The sequence below is a fragment of the Odontomachus brunneus genome, unplaced genomic scaffold (assembly GCF_010583005.1).
Source record: "Odontomachus brunneus isolate Ranch 3 - 2012 unplaced genomic scaffold, Obru_v1 Obru_scaffold_157, whole genome shotgun sequence".
Lineage (NCBI taxonomy): Eukaryota > Metazoa > Arthropoda > Insecta > Hymenoptera > Formicidae > Odontomachus > Odontomachus brunneus.
In genome coordinates this window covers 600,610-620,012 of record NW_022639607.1, presented here as the reverse complement: position 1 = coordinate 620,012, position 19,403 = coordinate 600,610, and the positions used below count along the sequence as shown (strand labels likewise).

The 19,403-nt window shown below is 43.0% G+C and overlaps 1 protein-coding gene across 8 annotated transcripts in view; it reads left to right on the top strand.

Moving 5' to 3' along the window:
* LOC116850861 (neuroligin-1-like) overlaps positions 1 to 19,403 on the top strand; it is a 299,291-nt gene that overhangs the window by 69,323 nt on the left and 210,565 nt on the right. Inside the window, exon 1 of one of the 8 annotated variants that reach the window (XM_032829627.1) lies at positions 14,264 to 14,905. The exons of 6 other annotated variants lie outside the window; for them this stretch is intronic. The gene's annotated coding sequence lies outside the window, so the exon portion shown is untranslated. Of the gene's footprint in view, positions 1 to 14,263; positions 14,906 to 16,758; positions 17,266 to 19,403 lie in introns of those variants that run through there. One more of the 8 variants, XM_032829623.1, reaches the window with a different exon arrangement.

Below are 19,403 nucleotides of genomic sequence, written 5' to 3'. Positions count from 1 at the left end.
AGAGAGAGAGAGAGAGAGAGAGAGAGAAGAGAGAAACGCGTACATTGCGGCTCGTGTAATCCGTAACTAGTCTTAAGGAAGATCCGCGTAAGGAAGACAATGCCTGTTCGCATGCTACAAGCTTGCCCCTGCGTTTTCCGCGATATCCGCGAATCACGCATAAAACGCATGTTTCATTTATTGCGCGAGACTTACGTTGTTTGCTTTAGATAGGTTCCTCGTGCGGATGAGAAAAAATCGATGTCAGCGCGAGGTCGCGTTGGAGATTCAGCAACCGCGTATTAAGTTTGTGCGAGAGATTTGTTATTTTTCTATTAAGTTCCTGTAGAAAGTTTGGCTATGAAAAGGGTGGTAGGGATTTCTTATCAGAGGCGTGAGAAAATAGCGAGTCGATGTTGTTCATTTTATTCGTAAAAGTTATTACTCCTTTTCGGAGGTGAATAATTTCGTTTTTTATTTTATTTGACAAACGCACGACAATCTCCTTTTGCACCAACCTAACATTTACGTTGGAGAGATTCAGCAACCATATATTAGGTTTGAAGATTTCGATTTTTCTTCGATCGGGAGATTTGTTATTTTTCTATTAAGTTCTCGCAGAAAGTTTTGGTATCTCCCGAAAAGCAAAATAGAAAAATAAAAAGTTCTCATTAGATAAGTAAAAAACTCCCGGCCGCAATGAATCCTTCGGAAACGGAAAATTTCGTTCTCCATTTCTCTCAAATATGACTAACCTGTTTTTTTGCCCCAACTTGCTTCAAGCGACGTCGAAATAGGATGTTGATTTTTCGACAGTTTTTTGGCTAATTAATGAATTATCGAACGTACGGTTGAACGTTCACGAAATATTTTGCGCGAGGTAATTGTTTTGATTGAGGAGAACGTGCGGGGTAATGATCGTGGAGTAAAGTCTCGCGGATATAATCGGATCGAAGGGTATGAAAGTGCGTGTAGTCCGGCGAGCATCAAGAGCGCGGCGGATGTATGTGTGACGTTACGTTTCGAAGAGTGTATCATCGAATAACAAAGAGCCAAAGTACGTGCCGTCAAACAACAAAGAGCTAAATTTAAATTGAAAGTTTACGCGTGTGTGGGCGCGTCATGTGTGTATATATATGTATACATATGTGTACATGTGCATATATATGTATACATGTATGTATACATGTATGTATATATATACGTATGTTGGAGGGCTTGTGATCGCATTATGGCGGCTGAGCCAGTGATGGTACTCCGGGAGGAGGATCGGGGCAAAATCGATATTGCGTGTTTTGTGTGCTCCGATATCGCCCCTCGCGACAAAAATAGATACATTTGAGCAGCTAATTGCTGCGAGGATGCGCACAGCTCCTCTCTCTGAAGGAAATGCCGCTCCCCGGCTTTACTGAGAGCAAAAGACTTCCTAACGCATCCGCGAGTAAACGAGCTGAGAAAAGCGGCCGACTGGAAGTAACGATTTTTTAATTGGCATTATTAAACATACGTTTCATCCCTCGTGAGTTATTCACGCCGCGAACTCTCGATCAAGCGCGCGTATCGTCGATCAACTCGTAATACTGTAACCTGTGACGCACGACATTTCCGAATGAAGCACACGTTCACATCTGCCATCACGACAGGCCAGAAGAACGATGTGTGCATCCCGGGATTAAACCGCAGGGTTAGCTCGGGTTATTAGCACGTACGAGTAACAGTTAATCCTTTGTCGCGCGTTGATTTAAGGGAAAACCACGGCGTGGTTTATCTTGCGCCGTCACGACGCTGTTTCAACGCGAGACCACAAAATAAAATTCGCGTGGAAGCTAACGAAACTCTCTCTCTCTCTCTCTTTCTCCTCCTTCTCTTTCTTTCTGTCTCTCTTTCTCTCCCTCTCACCCTCTGTCTCCCTCTCGCTCGTCCCTCGCGGCGAGTTAATTTGAAAATTTCAAGAAAGTCAGAGGGTTGCGTGACAATATATCGTGTGTTAATTATGACGTCCCGTGTTCTTGCCCCAAAAAGAGGTCAGAGAATAATTACAAACAGTTGCAGCCAGACAGGTTGTTTCAGAAGAGCAACACCGGCGCAAACTCGGTGGCGGTGGCGGTGGCGGTGGCGGTGGCGGCTCGTTGCGCTTTACATAACTTGCATGTGGCCTTTCTTTGCCGGGACTTTATAATCGGCAGCTTAATTAACGAACTATTTTAATTAAAATGCCGTAGCAGCATTATTGTGAAATTAACTTTTAAATATTCGCAGGTAGACGGCCGATGCGCGCGTTTTCTTTGAACGATTCTCTCTCGTAACGTCGTTTCTAAAGAAAAACTCCATTTCGCGAAACCGAACTATTAAAATTTTGACGTAAAATAAAAAGTTTCAGGTCGCAAATTTGCTCGAGAATAGGTTCTCTCACTGGATATTATACCTCTTTCTGACTCTCTCTCTTTCTCTCTCTCTCTTTCTTGGTGACGCGGCAAAGGTTTTTCCACTCGCGGTGCTGTTAAATAATCGATTTACGCGCTCGAAGGGAGTCACCGGCGGTAAATTAACCGCGCTCGTAGGAAGCTTTCTTCGAGTGTGTTCGCAGGCCGCGCGTCCCTGATTTTGCGACGAGAGAGGGAGCGAGAAGAAAAACCAAAAAGAAAAGAAAAAAGAAAGAAAGAACGACACTGGCGAATTTAACGGGTGGATGAGCTACAACGCGTCGTGATTATCTCGCGTGTCCGAGTAGAGTGTACGAAACGCGGGCGCACAGTGTGGCCCCTGGACATTTCCCGTGAATTTACGTTTTCCACCGGAGCACGGGAAATTAAACGTCGATAGAAATGCCGATTTAGCTCTAGAAACGCCGAAACGCGTTGGTAGCGTGAGAAAGCTGTCCGAGCCGCGTGAGAGATAACTAAAATCCGACGTTTATTCCCGTATTCACTTGGACGTGGGGCGGCCGGACCATTCGCTTATGATTTTGTTTCATGTAAACGTCAATGCACGAGTGCATTGCACGAGTGCAGACGTGGAGAGAGTAGAAACAGTCATCGCCATCGTGCGTGTAATACATTCTTTATTTTCCCCTTTGTTGTATAAACCGAAAAACGCGCGCCATTAATCCTCAAATTCTTTTTTGAGTGATTCCACCTTTTGCACGGTGGCTTTTCCCGAGTCGAAATTTTAGCCCTATTTTCGACCTGCATCTTTATATTCTGAAGATTCAAAATAATATATATTTAATACAATAAGATAAGAAATAAGATATAAAAATTAAGATTAAAGCATCAAAGTAAGCGTTAAGTGGAATATTAAGGTCGAAAGTAGGATCGAAATTTCGTCTGGGATTGACATTAGCAAACAGTGCGCATCTAAACACTGCATGCATTACGAATCGCGTCAAGATTAAGACGGAAACAATTATCACATCACGAATTTGGTACGTCAAAGAGGGATAAAACGAATGCACGGCGACATAACGACAGAGAATTTGTCGAGGAATCCGTAAAACGCGTGTGTTCTCGCCATTACCGAAAATTCGCCGCTTCGATTACGTACGACCGGTGGTGTAGCGTGCTCAGCACACATAAGCGAGGGGTGACATCCTGCATGGCTAAGTAGCACCAGCACCAGCAGCAGCAGCAGCAGCAGCAGCAGCCGACTACCGCGCTGCTGCCAGAGATAGCAATTTCTGGTTTGCACCGGCACACTCGACGACGTGTTCCTTCCGCGATCCCGACGACGCGATAGGAAATGAATTAAAGAAACGCTGATTTAGCGCGGGCCCGCGCGCCTCCATTAACAAAAATTAGCATACGCTCGTACCGCTCGCCCCGCGACGAAGCGCGTTATCGTGCAAAACGGAACCGGGAATTATTTTCTCTAATCCAATTGGGGGAGGGGAGGAGGGGAAGAAGTGGCAAGGAAGGCAAGGATGCAAGAGGCGATAAAAGCTCTCTCTCTATCTACTCCCTTCCCCTCGACCCGTCGGAGTTACCCCGTTCGCCGCGGCAATCGGTCTTCATTAGCCCGGCGAACTTTTCCTCCGGCTTAGCCGAAATTAAGCTCGCATGCTTGCGCTAATCGCGCGATAACGAATTACCGCGGACGGGCCGAGAAGGGGGCCGCGAACGAAACGCTGGGAGAAATGGCGAGGGGGTGCGTAGGGGAAGACGAGATGAGTGGTGCATTACCGGGGGCAATTGAGTCCGAAGGGGCGGTGGACGTGGACGTTCGTCAACGACGACGACGACAACGAAGAAATTCAATCGGCGACGACGGTTTGCAGATTGGAAAAGCGAAGCAGGCTATTAATCCCAGCTGCATCGCATTTCCCGGCCGCGCGCGCCCTACGGAAAAGAGCGAGGCGTGCTTCTGTTCGACGTTATCCGACGGCGTCGTTTGATGGGCTCCAATATGTACTTTCGCGATCCTTCGTGCAGAACCGGTCTTAACGAAGATCATCCGTCGTTCTGTTTATACAGGGCGTCCCGAGTTCCGCGGGTTTCCTTTCGTCTATAGATTCTTTGAGCAATTTGGAGTGGGCCTCTTTTTGTTATTCTTCTTTTTCCTCTCACAAGCGGGCATTACGTGACTAATCCTGAACATTCTTGTGTGTGTGTGTGTGTGTTGGACTTTAATAAATTTTAAATAAAACAAACTTTAAATAACTTTAAATAAATTTTAAATATATCTACAAACTTTCGTCATAGAATATGTGCACACATATATTGAATGTACACCGAGAGAAAAAAAATATCTGACAAATAAAGAACACTTATTCGTCGGTTACCAATAACATACTTATTTGTATTAACATGAAATATTTTCCAGATAGGAAAATATATATTTACTTGAAACCTTAAACTTTCATAAAAGCGATCGTTTATTTTATTCAAAGAAAAAGAAATTAGATTTCAACAATTATTTTATCAGTGCCTGTTGAATATTTTTTTTATTTCTTAGGTATTTTATCTCTCGGTATACACATATATTATATGTCAAGTGTTTAAATATTTTTATTTATAGAGACTGGAATATATATAATAAGAATATGCGGGATTAGACACGTGTTCGGGCATTGGTACTTTTATCTTATGTGTTCGCCCACTTTCTTAAAATGAATCAGTCAAATATCACTGAAAGCAATGAATATACACTGATTTGCAGTTATAAATATAGCACTGAAAGTGCTCAGTGCTGTACTTATCACTGATATCAGTGACTATTCACTTTAAGAGAGCATGATTGTGAAAATAAAGATAGTCGCGTCTCTCGAAATGATTGTTTTTTTTCCGTAGAACGTTATGCAAAGAGAAGAGTGGTGAATTTTGTTTTTCTAATAACACGCACATATACGTATCTGTACGTTGACGCAGTGCGCGCATGAACAAAAAAACACTCGCGCGGACATATACACATAAAAATCGGAAACACGCTATATTTTCCATTGTAATGAAAATACATGTACAAAAGCAAGAATCGCGGAGAGAGTATCACGCGCACATCGGCGACTGTCGGATCCGCCGAGGCAGGACAAAGGGAATTCCACGCAAAACAATGGAGTCGGTAACTTGCAAATTGAAACACTGAAAAAACACGATTAATCCCGGCCGCGTCGTATTTCCCGGCAATCGTGAGAAACAATGCCGTACGAAGCTTCGGCTATCCCTTCCTTCCTTTTGATGCCACCGTTTCTCCCCGATTCTTTCGTCGAATTGATTCCAAGAAGGTTCCAGTGTTTCGCACGATTTCGCCCTCGCAACGAGCGAACGAGTGAAGGAGAGTACGGAGAAAAAAAGAGAGAGAGGGAACGAGGACGCGAATATTTGCGTTCGCTCGTAAAATGACCGGCGGTGGAAGAAATTTAATGGGGGAGGTCGCGTTTACCTTTCGCGCGTACACGAGGAACAAGCTGCAATTTTTATGCCCGCTCGCTGCCAAACAATCGCGAAAATCACTCATTGTTTGCCACCCTGTTTGCGCGCACGCATGAACGATCCAATCTACGGTCGCGGCCAATTTTTGCGAACTTTCATGTTGTCCAGTTTATTGAAATTGTTGAGCGAAGCCAATTTCGACTAGAATCAAACGAGAGCGCTTTTTCGCGTCGCACCTGTATGCATACCGGTCTCTTTGCGAGAATGAAAAACAACAACGGAATTGATGACGTTCAAGGAAAAGAGAGAGAAAGAGAGAAGGAGAAAGAGAGAAATAGGAAGAAAAATGGCTTTCCTTCTACTCGGCGGGAAACTTTATTAAGCGCATCGGAAACGGATCGGTAATGACACCGAGTTAGCTTTCCTCCGCAGCTACAACGATTACCTACGTGAAGTTTCTCGGCTGGATCTCCAGCCCTCTGTTCTCCCCGTGAGAAACGTAAAGTTTCCGAAAGTTGGTTTGATTTACGCCGGCCGTCGCGCATCGCGCGGGCCACGCCGGTTGAATATATCGTTATCAATTAATCGTACACGATTTACAAGAAAATTGAATGTAACAGGTGAGTTCGACAGGTGAGTTCACGGATTTAATTAAATGTTATACGAGCAACTCGAATCGATGAGCGCGCACGCGCTTGTGTATATGTTTAGCTGAACGCCTGAGTTAATTCGTCAGAACGCAGCGCAGTATGTATTTGCGTTTACGAGCAAATACGCGCACGTCCTTTCCGTGAGCTTGAATGTTTTAAAATGTCAATATTTTAAATGCATCATTTTCCGTTAAACGCGAATATTTCCATTACATGATGTGGCCATTTTGTTAAACAAATTTAAAGCTCACGGTCCACGGTTCTGCCGCGATTTAAGCGCTGGTCGACGCTAAGCCGGCGGCTTCAGGCCAGCTTGAACGCTCCGGTTAAATGCAAGATATTGTTCTAATTACACGTAATTACAATTACATTCTAATCTGAAGATAAAACGGATGATTCTAACGAGAGAAGCGCGCGCGCGCGCGCAGGAGGGGTAGTAGCGAGTTAACCTAACAGAAATTGAACTTTGTCGTGTTCAGCCACGAGATAGTAAATTTGTGTCTAACATCACTACTGGCCAAAAATGTAACGCTCACTTCTAGTGGCTAGACGAATTAGCTGATGATTAGGCAGAGGAAATTATAATTATGATATGAGAAACCACAAGAGAGAGAGAGAAAGAGAATATTCGCTAGCCAGTGGTGCGACTCTCAATTCTGCTGTTTTAAGATCTTTATGAAACTGACATAACCTCAGTCTAGATTTGCTAGCTAATTTTAAGGTGCTAGTGGTGATATAGCAGCTGAATTGTGTATTTTAGAACAGCACTATCTACTCTATCATGTACGATACGCAATGGCTGGACTATATTTCAGTGAACAATCAACCGGTAACGAATTAGTAACGAGCCAGAAAATTCAATCTAGCCTGTATTAGCTTTTGATTCAGCTAGTTACATCTCTACTTGGGCAGACTAACACGCCTCGCCTTCGAGGCAACTCGCGTATATCCAGCGAAGGGAAATTAATCGGCTAAAGTAACCGGCCCCGTAGTTCGATCGAGTCGTTAACTCGATCAGGACTCGACTTTGACGTCGATTAAAACTGAAAGTGAGAAAAGTGTTTAAGAATCGCCCACTTGTAATTGAGCTCCATTTCGACGCCGCCGCCGCCGAGTCTCTCGTATCAAAGGCGCTTCGTTAACCGCTTTACATTATTGCGCGCGCGCAACTCGTTACTTCTCATCAAACATTTTCCCGCGGCCTCACGCTCGCCATCAGCCACCGCAACTCCACGATCTCGCTGTTGGTCTCGCGCGAATATTCTCCGCCGCAAATTGTCGAAGACGTGTAGCGCACACGCGTGTTAAACAGTGTTCTCCTCTCTGCACCGATTCCGTTTGAATTATTCGCACGGCACTAATGTACGCGAATGCTCGCGTGGGGTACTCGGTGCACCGCTCTCTAAAGTACAATCAGTACATTCTTCAATGAAATGCTATACTTGCACTGAACTGCTGGTTCAGGTGTAAGTTTAGCACCACAATCAGGAAAATCTCGCTGAAGGGCTAAAGCACCTTCTCGCATTAACAAACCAAAGTTGCTGAAAAAATCTTTAGGAAAAAACGTTTTTCTGTCAAATAAACCTTGACGTGCTAATGTAGTTGCAATTTTTGGAAAGAAATTGGCTATGTGATAGTTAAAGAATTCATTAAAGAATTCATTTTACTTAAAGAATTCATTCCAAATTAAGAGAATATATTTTTCCCTTCATTCTCTTCAGAAATTTTTATAAGAAGCTATCAGGCTCACGAAGATCCTTATATTATAAGGAGAAGTTTCATGAAAACTGTTCTTCCGTTATTCTTTGTTTTTTTTTAATTTATATATTTTTTATTAATATGTGATATAAACTCGGCAAATTTTACAGTAAAATATTTAGAAATAGAATAGATTTTCACTCGCGCGGCGAAGCTGTTTTGCCCCCTTATTTTAATATAACGACTATTCTCATTATTGATGCACTTTGCGAACACAGACGGTAGCATTGCACGCAAGGCGCATGAAAGCCGTTAATTACGTCGCCACAAATGCAGAAAGTTGAGTTTGACGTAGCGTACAGCGAATTCGTGTGCCACAAATTTTCTCCAGCGAAATCTTGCCTCTACGGAAAATCAATGAGAATGTGTTCACTAATTGTCGGTGATATATTATTTTTACTGACATAATCCGCAACACTTCTGCTGGTTCACTTTAAGAGAGCGCGCCCTGAAACCCCGGTGTCGTCTAGAAAGACCGGTCGATTCGTTGTCTTATGATTTCGCTGATTAAGAAAAATATTTGCGCTGCCACAAGACTCGAAAGTGGCGTCCGTGTAAAAATCGCGCTCCTCATGATTGGCGGCGCCGCCCAGCCTCGGGAAAGGCGGAAGGGTCAAGGAGGTCCTCCTCGGTGCGTTACAACGCGCTCGTCTGGCGAGTCTCTTCTTAAAAGTTGCTGCGCGAACGGCGGCGGCGGAAACGACCGCGGAAATTCAAGGCACGGCCATACCGTCGCCTCGTGAAAACTACCACGACGCGAGGCAACGCCGGGGGCGCGTAATTTCGTAAAGTAGTTAGCTCCTGTGTTGTGTGTGTGTGTGTGTGTGTGTGTGTGTGTGTGTGAATGCGCGCGCTGTATGTATGAGCGCAGGGCTGAATATTTTCTCGCTCGTGCGAGATCTCGCTCTTTCGCCCCTTTTTTCCCTTTCCCACCCTCCACTTCTCGCGTTCCCCCTTGACGACGCAGCCTCGAGAGCCGCATCGGCGCGCATCCCCGCCTTCGATAAAACGGCCAAGGTGATCCGTAAAGCGGTAAGTAAGCTGCTGAGCTCGCTTGAAAATGCAGATGCAATTAAGCCGTGACAACCTCCGCCGCCGTGGCAACGCTCGCCGCGACACGATATTTTCTATCGCTTCGCCGCGCGACGCCGACGATTTCGCATAATTAGGTAAGCGCAGAGAAAGAGAAAGAGAGAGAGAGAGAACGTTACACTTTCTTGATTAACTCAATTTCGTCCGCGCGACATCGGAAATTTCGTGTTTAATTCAATAACGTGTGTACGTGACTCACGTGCGTCTTCAGTCAGGAAATTCTAATGTAACGATAACTCGCGCGAGACGATTTACGTTGTATTATTAACGTAACAATGAAGCGCTGAATCAAGTGAAAAGCGTGCTCTCTCTCTTTCTTTTTCTCTCTCTCTCTCTCTCTCTCTCGTTCTTTCTGCTTCCGGATGAAAGCTGGTTTCCCATTACGGCGACATAATGGTCGCGACATAACTCTTCCCGAGCCGGCCGGAAATACGTTTTATTCCGCGACGTCGATGGAGATGATCTGGCCGCGCGCGCTGCTTAACGCGCGAACACGAGTACATTTTGTAGGTGCACGGCGCATGTACACGGGGCCGTTGTCGGGGTGGTTGGATTTCGCGACGCGATTTCGCGCGAGACGATGTCTCGCCGGGGGAGGAGAAGAGACGTTGAGACAAAAGTCCGAGGGTGGCTCCCGAGGGCTGAGCGGATGCGGGTTCGGTACAGTATTGCTTTGGTTTGCTTTACAATTCAAAGAAGGTCCGCGACTCTTTTTAAGTATTCAGGATGCAGCGTCGTCGTGGGAGTACGACAGTAAGTGATGGTTTGCGCGACCGCCCTCGTCTTCCGGGACGAAAGGGAGAGAGAGAGAGAGAGAGAGAGAGAGAGAGAGAGAGAGAGAGAGATAGAGCGGGCTCTAGCTGGCTCAAAGTGCTAGCCGTATGCGCTTAAGACGTTCCGTCCAATAAAGTTACGCTCGGGGAGAAGCAACGCATTAATTGAAATCCATTTATGCATCCGACCAGGAGACTCGCTTTCTCTCTCTCTCTCTCTCTCTCTCTCTCTCTCTCTCTTTGTCCCTTTAGTCGCGTCAATAATTTACTGATGCTGAGCTCTTTAGAAAATTAGGCAAACGCCTAAAGTAACGCGTGCGTGCGCGGAAAATATTGATATCATAATGGAAACTACGTGAATTGAAGCACTCACACAGCGATAGAGTTTCCAACCAGGTCGTAATAAAAAGTAAATGTATCGTTTGTTGGATAAGATCGAATTGGTCAAAATTATAGAGCGCTTGGCGCGAAAATCGCGCAGCATACTTATCCTTCGCGTGAACAGTGTTGAGTCTGGAATATTCGATCGCCCGGCAACTTTTGTAAAAGGTCTGGGAAAATATTGAAATAGTGCGAATCTGTTTGTAGATTCAAATTTTATTGCTCTACTGTCTCACCGCTGAGGTTTTTCTGTGTCCCTGGAGAAAAATATGTTCGAAACTGTTGTTGATTTTCAACAAAGTTACAGCACACTCAGAGAGAAATATGGTGATGGCGATTGTATAGGTGAACAACTACACACAGGGTGAGTCAATAACTAATGTCACTTTGAATATTTTCGGAAAAAGAAGCAAAAGTATTTTCAGATTTCCAAAACAAAGAGAATTGATATTTTTGGCATTGACATTTTTGGAATTGACATGTTTCTTCCAGAAATATAGAAGAGTTTTAACTGTAATGTTATATTATATATAACGTTATAATATATTATCTGTAATGTTATATTATATGTAATGTTATAATATATTATCGCGATAAACTTTACAAACAGATTCGCGTCAATTCGGAAACTTTCCTCATCGCCATGTCTTTTTCTCTGAGTAGTTCAAGGTTGCCCAGGTCCGCCAAAGACTCAAACTGTGTTGCGCGTGTCCCAAGAGATCTGATTGCACGCTAAGGGCTAGGAAGGACTAAGGGACGGCGCGATCTGCGAGAGCGTCGCGATTCGGCAGTAACTTTAGCCCGGCGCGCAAAACTAACTAACTAACGAACGTAGAACGCGACGCTAAAAGAATCCGACAAATTCGACAGTAGGCGAGAATTGCGGGAAACGGGCGTAAAAAACGCGCGAGTCCAAAGTCTCCAATTACGAACAGTAATAACATCGGCGGTGGCGTGGGATAATAATAAAAAGCGCGCGTCGCCAGCACCGCCGGTATCGCGTAACACGCGGTCATTAACGTTGTGTCTTGATTACAGAACGAAAATCGCCAGACGGGGACCGCAGGTGTGTCGCAGTGTGCACGCGGGCTCGCAGGATAAACGCGAAATTTGATCGCTCGGCTGTAACTCGTTTATTTTTGCTTCCCTTTTTTCCCCTACACCACGCGCGCGCACGCGATCATCACGCCGGGATTCGCGCTAGAAAGCCCGCCGTGGCTGCACCGTGCGCGCGTCATAGATAGCGAGAGGAAAAAGAGAGGAGAAAGAGGGAGAAAAGCGCAGCGAGTTTATTTTTGGTTAGTGACACACCACCAGAGACAGACAGAGAGAGAAAGAGAGAGAGAGAAGGGGGTGGGGGAGGGGGAGAGGGAAGAGAGTGACGAGTTTTCTGGTTCTGTTTCGATGCGATGCGAAATATTGCGCTCGCCTTTGACGCATGATATATTGCGCCGGAGATTTATCTTCTTCCCTCTGTTTATGCTCGCACGCGACATTTCTCTCTCCCTCTCTCTTTATCCCCCTTCCCCTCTTCCTCTTCTTCCCTAGGTTATCGGGAACGCTCATCTTCGTTGTGGTCGCATCAAAGAGATACGATATCGTCCCGGCTTGTTCGCGCGCCGCCGGACAACAGATAATTTCGCGAAATTACGCTCCGGATGCTTAATTGCTTTTGTGCGCCATTCGGGAAGCGGCAATTCCCGTCGCGGCGCTCGCAGCCTCGTATTTGCTGGCCCGGGTATCTGCTTAACCCGCTTTTACAACGTTTCGCGAGACCCCGTTCGCACGCGCGGGCCCCGATATATAAACCCCGGCGACGTGCGCGTGCTCTCGCTCGAATTTCCATTAGGATCGCGTTTAGTCGCTCTCGCGAGAACGCGTTTTTGCACGTTGCTCCCTGACAATTGGCGGATTTGCGACCACCGCGGTCGTTGCGCGGTAGCGCCCGTGTAACGTATACGTATTTCGATCTTGGCGCATTTCTCTTTTAAAAAATACCGCAAGTTGACGTACAGTGGACTTGCATGCAGAGTGAGTGACGCTCGCTTCCTCCATTTCTGCGGGAATCCCGTTTTTGAGCGGCTCGTTGCCGGGACGCGGGACTGTTTAAATAATAAACGCGGCGTCATATACCGCAGCGCGCCGAGCGATCACCTCGAGCACTGAAATAAAAATCAGCTCGCGCGAATCCAGAGCGGCGAATGCGTCGCGACCCGGGAAAGTCGTGACAACGCGAAACAAATTGCATCGGAAGCGTGACGCATCTTCGTCGCCTAACAACACGCGAATGGAATACATGTAATCTTTCGGAATGTCTGTCCTCCCGAATATTAAATCTTAAATGTCAACATGTTGCCCGACGTGCGCGTCGATTTCTTACAACTTACTCAATATATTACGCGCAAAAATATTGGACGCTTCTTATGCTCGATTCGATTGTTAGTTGAATTTAATGGTTGGTCAAAAAAGATCTCTGAGATGTTTTTATTTTTAAATTATTCCATCCTTAAACATATATTGTTGGACGACTTTCCTGACACTTGAACGAAACGTATCTGCCATTTGGACAGTGCCAGCAGTTTCACAGAAAAGTCCAAACACAAATGAAATTGCGTTGCGTTCGGCCTTTTCGTCCCTCATTTCTCTTCATTACATTACTCAAACCTGCGAGAAAAATCCATTTCGAGTCGAATAATTTCGTTTCTGCGTTAATCTTATAAATTCCAACCGATGTGAAGAGCCTGCTGAGAGTCTCCAGAATGGCTTCAAGTTCCATGCTTCAAGTATTTTTGGAAAATGAATATTTGAAATCATTTCATATTCGATTGCCTGTTCTGCGCTGGTATTTAATCCTGATTCACCATTTCAATCAGCGCGACATATCAATTATATGATACACTCAACTGCAGATACAACATGCATGGTACGCGAACATTAAACGATTTAATAAAATTTCACGGCTGAGTGGGTAGATAAAACAACAAAATTTATGTTTTCATGATCCTTTTATTATCGTAATTTTTTTATTGGCGTTGAGAATTTCAATAACGTTATAATTTACGAATATAATGAAAAGCGAAGCATTGAACAGGCAAAGGTAACAGTTGTGTGTATGTGTGTACGTGTGTCTAAAAGCGCTAATGGAGATTCAATTCTTATTTATAAATTTGATCAGCACAATGTATTAATTATATAACAAAATAATAACAAAATAATTATATAACATAATAAAAACTGCAGATAAGCGAATATCAAATGATTTAATAAAACTTCACGGCTGAGAATGGACAGATAGAACAACAGAATTTATGTTTCCACAATCCTTTTATTATCGTAATTTTTTTATTATCGGCGTTGAGAATTTCGATAGCATTGTAATTAGTGAATATAGTAGAAAGCCAGAGGGTGGAGAGAATAAAGGTAATAAGAGAAAGAGAGTAAAGGTAATCAGTGGTGTGTGTCCAAAAGAGCTAATAGATATTTAAATGGAGGAATAATTCAGCGCAATAATACAGAGGCCGCGAACGAAAACCTTCCATCTCAATTATTTGACCCCTATTGCTATTTTAGATTTTTTAGGAAGTAGCTAATTAAGGGGATGAAATGATACAGTTAAATTGATCACGATCATACAGCCCTCTTGAAAACAACATTGACGTGTATCGGAATTTTTGACAAAGATCAATTGGCTACAGAGTAATTGGGGTGGAAAGTTTCATTGATGGACTCTGTATATTGCGGGGCATTATCGGTTGCCCTGTCTGAGGTGTGCTATGTGCCGATTGTTTTGGTACGGCCAGGCGCCGTGTGTTGTCCTTCGCCGCGTCATTACGCCTCGAGCCGGCGAGCGAGGCGGGTGCCGCGCGTAATCAGTACAGGCGAGTTAAAAACCCCCGTCGCGTGATGAGAATATTTCGCACGTGAATCGCTCCACGCTCCGTCCAACATAAAAAACCGCGTGAATACATACGCATCTTTCGACTACACTCTCGTTATTCAGTTGCGATCGTTGTCCTCCGGCCGTTTTTTTCCATTAAATTGCGAATATATTCACTCTTGGTTAACAAGCATGGAACACATGTCTGATTGATGTTACATGCAGATTTTACATATAGCAAACTACTACTTATTTTATTCTATGTGCGATGAGGTGCAGTTAAAAAGAGCGTTCGGCCATTTTGTTGTCGCGACGTGTTCGCTGCGAGTGTCGCGTGACGTTATCGTCGGCATCGCGTTAATTACTGCGTGCTTCTTCGATCGAGTCGCGTTTGCGCGAATGTCAGTGCCGCGAGTGAGTGTCCGGACTGCTATGACGAAACCTGTCAGATAACCAGGATGCTGGATCGGGAAGACAAGGCCGGGAAACGAGATGCCGGAACGCGGACAGTGATACATCATATATTCCCAGGTGCATATAGTATATATATATTCAGATATTCCAAATTCGTTATTATAAAGGACGTTTTCAACTTTGACGGACGTTTGACGCACTTACTGAGATATATTCAAGTCGAAATTTACAATCTAGCGTATGCAGCCGGTATCATAGTCGTATATTATTTACAATTTCTTGAGAGAGCATCATTAAAGGGACTGGAACAGTGGCGTAGCCAGGGGGGCTGAGGGGACTGCAGCTCCTCCCCAAAATTAATTTTCTGGGTTACGCTAAGTGTGAGAAAAATTTTTTCGAATGACCCTTTTTTGCTCGTCAGAAATAAAAAGTGCAGTCCTCCCGAAATTTTTTTCTGGCTACGCCACTGGAATGAAGGATCAGATTGCCTGAAAATCGTGCTTGTTTTTTCACAATTTTTTATGACAAACTGAATGAATATGCAAAAGTGTTATTTTGATGTGTATTTATACAATATATAAAGAGAAGAAAAATATAATTTTGATGATTAAATATTCAGTATAAGTATATGGTATATGCAGTTAAAATATAATTCGTTTTTCTTTTCAAAGTCGTCACTTTGCAATAATATCTTGATTCTCTGTGGTTCAATTAAGCTGAATTTTAAGTAGAAAATTTCCGTAAGTTTTTCGTTATCGTGTGAACCACTATAATAGAAATTGAGTAAAAATTAACAAAATTGCAAATATCTTAATGGAATATTATTAAATTTTCAGTTCCTTTATAGTAAAAAAATTAATATTTCAAAATTAAATATTTTCACGAGTTTGTCAGTGGTTCACACGATAACGACAAGCTTACGGAAATTTTCTACCTAAAATTCAGCTTAATTGAACTACCGAAAGTGAAGATATTACTATAAAATGACGACCTTGAAAAGAAAAACGAAATATATTTTAACTGCATGTATCATATATATTACTTATATTAAATATTTGATCATCAAAATTATATTTTTCTTCTTTTTATATGTTGTATAAATAATGATATATGTTGTATAAATATGTTGTATAAATATGTTGTATAAATACACGTCAAAATAACACTTTCGCATATTCATTCAGTTTGTCACAAAAAATTGTGAAAAAACAAGCACGATTTTCAGGCAATCTGACCCTCCCAGTTCCCTTAAATTCATATTTATGCTCTGCAATTGAGTCAATATTTTTTTCTCTACATGAAAAATAAATAAAGATATTAATATTACCAATTATAGATTGGTATACCATATTATAGATTGAGAGAATAATGAAATATTTACAAAACACTATAACCATTTATCAAATAATAATGAACTATAAATAACCGGCTCAAATATCGTAGGTGCTGATTTGTGCGTCTAATAAAACGCTTTTTAGACTGCAAGTTCAATTTAAACTTACTAATGTCTTCTCACTTGTATAGTTCAGCCTTGTGTTGCCGAGTTCAAATTTAAATCTCTATTAATACGTAGCGTCATTGAGTACACAACTGCTACCTTTTTTCTCACTTTTTCCACTCCAGCTCTTTTCATAGCTACAATCCTATCTTCGACAACGAAACAGACAAACGTAGAAATTGTAAGAAAGAAATGTATTGCTATATATCCAATGATTCGTTTAATCATATTTATTAGATCATTTAATATTCGCAGTTAAGTAAACTATATAATTAATTGAACCACTTGCGCTGGCAACGCAATAGAAATCCATAGAAGTTTGCTCTCAAATATTTTTAATAATGCTCCTACAACATTTTTTTTTAAATATTTATTTATATTTCATACAATTTCATTTATTCATATTTCAATACAAAATATATTCATATTTCAATACAAAATATATTCATATTTCAATACAAAATATATTCATATTTCAATACAAAATATTAGATATTGTTCTGGATAACGTTACTGTTTTTGAACATTTCTGGAATATTTTTCGTGACATTGCGAGTCTATTGTAACATAACAAACATACCAGGCACGTGCGTGACGTGTCGTTTTTGTTGTTGTTATTGTCTGGCGCGAAGAGAGGCTATCACGTGCGTAGCACACGCTATCCCAGCGTAAGTGAATCTTTAACATGGGGGAAACGACAGTATAAGTAACTGTTTGCACACAATATAACGTTCCATCTCGAGATTCTCCCTCAAGTTGGCCGGAATGCTGCAGAGCCAATACAGAATCCAAACTTTGACTCGGGATATTTGAAAAAGCAGTACGCCCATGGGCGACATTTTCTCGACGAGAAAATATTTTAGATGGCGAGCAGGAGCAATTCTTGTTATGATTCGCGCGTATTCCGCAACTCATTTAAGAATTAACAGACGCTGAAGATCGAACGGTCCGCGAAACGGAGCGCCGCCGCCGTGCGCGCGTAAGTATCTATCTTTATTTTCAACTTCAGCTTTTTATACAGCTAGGAAGTTTTTCGATTTTTATATTCCTTATTTTCTTATTTTCCTTATTTCTATGCTTATTTCTACACGCCTTTTATCTTTATTCCTTTTCGTCATCTTAACCTATTTTTCTTAAACTTTAACTCCTTTCTTTTTCGCCTTTTTATTTCCCTCCCTTTTTTTGGTGTATCTTAACCTATACATAGCCTTATATACCATCCTTTTTGGCCTCCTATTCCATCCTTTTGGATTTCCTATCTTTTGGATTTCTTATCCTAAACTACTCTCGGAGATTTGCCAGGCCTACCGAGAGGAGTGCGAGCGTACGAAAATTTTTCCGTTCCATTGGAAATCGAAATCCTGGCCTCTAGCGTGGTAGACCAGTGTCTTCCACTGCGTTACTCTCGCACTCGCGTGCGCGCGTAAGGCCCGATCTACAATAGATGGAGTAAGGAGTAGGAGTAAGAAATAAGCAGTAAGTAAATGGACCAATCATAATCGATTATTCTTGAATCGTGAGAATGGAATTGGCCAATTTGTTTACTGCTTATTTCTTACTCCTACTCCTACTCCTTACTCCATCTATTGTAGATCGGGTCTAAGTAATTGCGCAGCTGCGCCGCATTGATACGGACCTTGATATCGCGGATTCTTTCCCACTGCTGGCGAAAACAGCTCGCCCGCGAATGCATACAGCGCATATGCATTCTCGATGTGCGCGAGTGGCGCGCATTACGGGAAAAGTTGCAATTTAATGTGCGCGCGCGCGCACTCGACTGGAGCAATTTCAATTTAACTTTTTAATTATAAGTCGACACAGCGATATAAACCAACCGCGGCGCGCTCGCGCATTTCATTGCAGCGGCTCGAATCTGCGGAGAACTACTAACCGCTGTCGTCGTCGTCGTCGTCGTCCGCCTCTAATTTACGGTAAACCAAATTTAATGCCGGCTAGCCATTGCCCACGATTCGCCGAATATTTGACCGTTGCTTGACGCGCGATTCGCTCGCTCCCCCTTTAAGGACTTTATCCGCTTGAATCAAAGTGCTTAAAATTATGAAAAAATTTAATGCAACGTTTGTCGCAATAAAACGCACTCGTAGTTTCACGTGATTTGCCTACACCGTTAGTGAGAAATTTTCTACTGAATATCGTAATTTTGCATATATAACCTTGTGATAAAGGCAATGTAGGTGATCATTATTCCAATGTGACCTCGTGAAAAATAATACTGTCTAAATAAAAAACTTAACGTTGTAAATATTACGTGTTAGAGAAATAGTTAGAAATGAATGCCCAAAATTCCTGCAAAGTATGTTGAAGTAAAAAGACCTATTTAAGTAAAAGTGACACTTGCAATCGATCGAACCTCTGAAATATCTCTTCGTTTTAACAGTTGATAAATTACCGTAAGATTAACGTAACAAAATAATGAGGAAATACAGATTAAAAAAGAAAGTGTCACGTTGATTTCACGGATATTTATTGTTTGTCAGATGAAAGAAACGCTTGGTTGGATCGGACACAAAGTTTAAAAAAAGTCGGTCTGATACAAAATTTCGTGACACAAAGGACTAAACATCCGGCAATTATCCTGCGACGAGACACGTTGTCACGCGGTAATCCGCAAAACCGAAAATTCAGCGGTGCCGTGACGAAACGAGCCGCGCGCATGACCGGGTCAAGTCGGCAGGTGGAAGTTAGTTGCGTGCATAGAAAGGACGAGACTATTTACGGAGCATGTAATGGACCAGTGACGTTTACGATCGCGCTTGAAAATTGTCGGCGATCGGCTGATCGGCGTTTTACGGCTTTCAGCAGCTCGATGACTATCGCGCGGCAGTTTCGGGATTATCTCGCCGTTCGCGTGTGCAAGGTCATTAAACGATGCCCGCGCGCTTGTGTGAATTTATAAGTCTAATATCGATGTATCCGGCAGCATTAAACTTATAAATCCCGGAGAGTCCGTTCATCGTCCGTAATCTGGATTTATTAATGTTGGGGGCTAGCGCGCGCGGGGCGAGTGAGCTGTACCCAAATTGAAAATTGAGAGAGACAGAGAGAAAGAGAGAGAGAGAGAGAGAGAGAGAGAGAGAGAGAGAGAGAGAGAGAGAG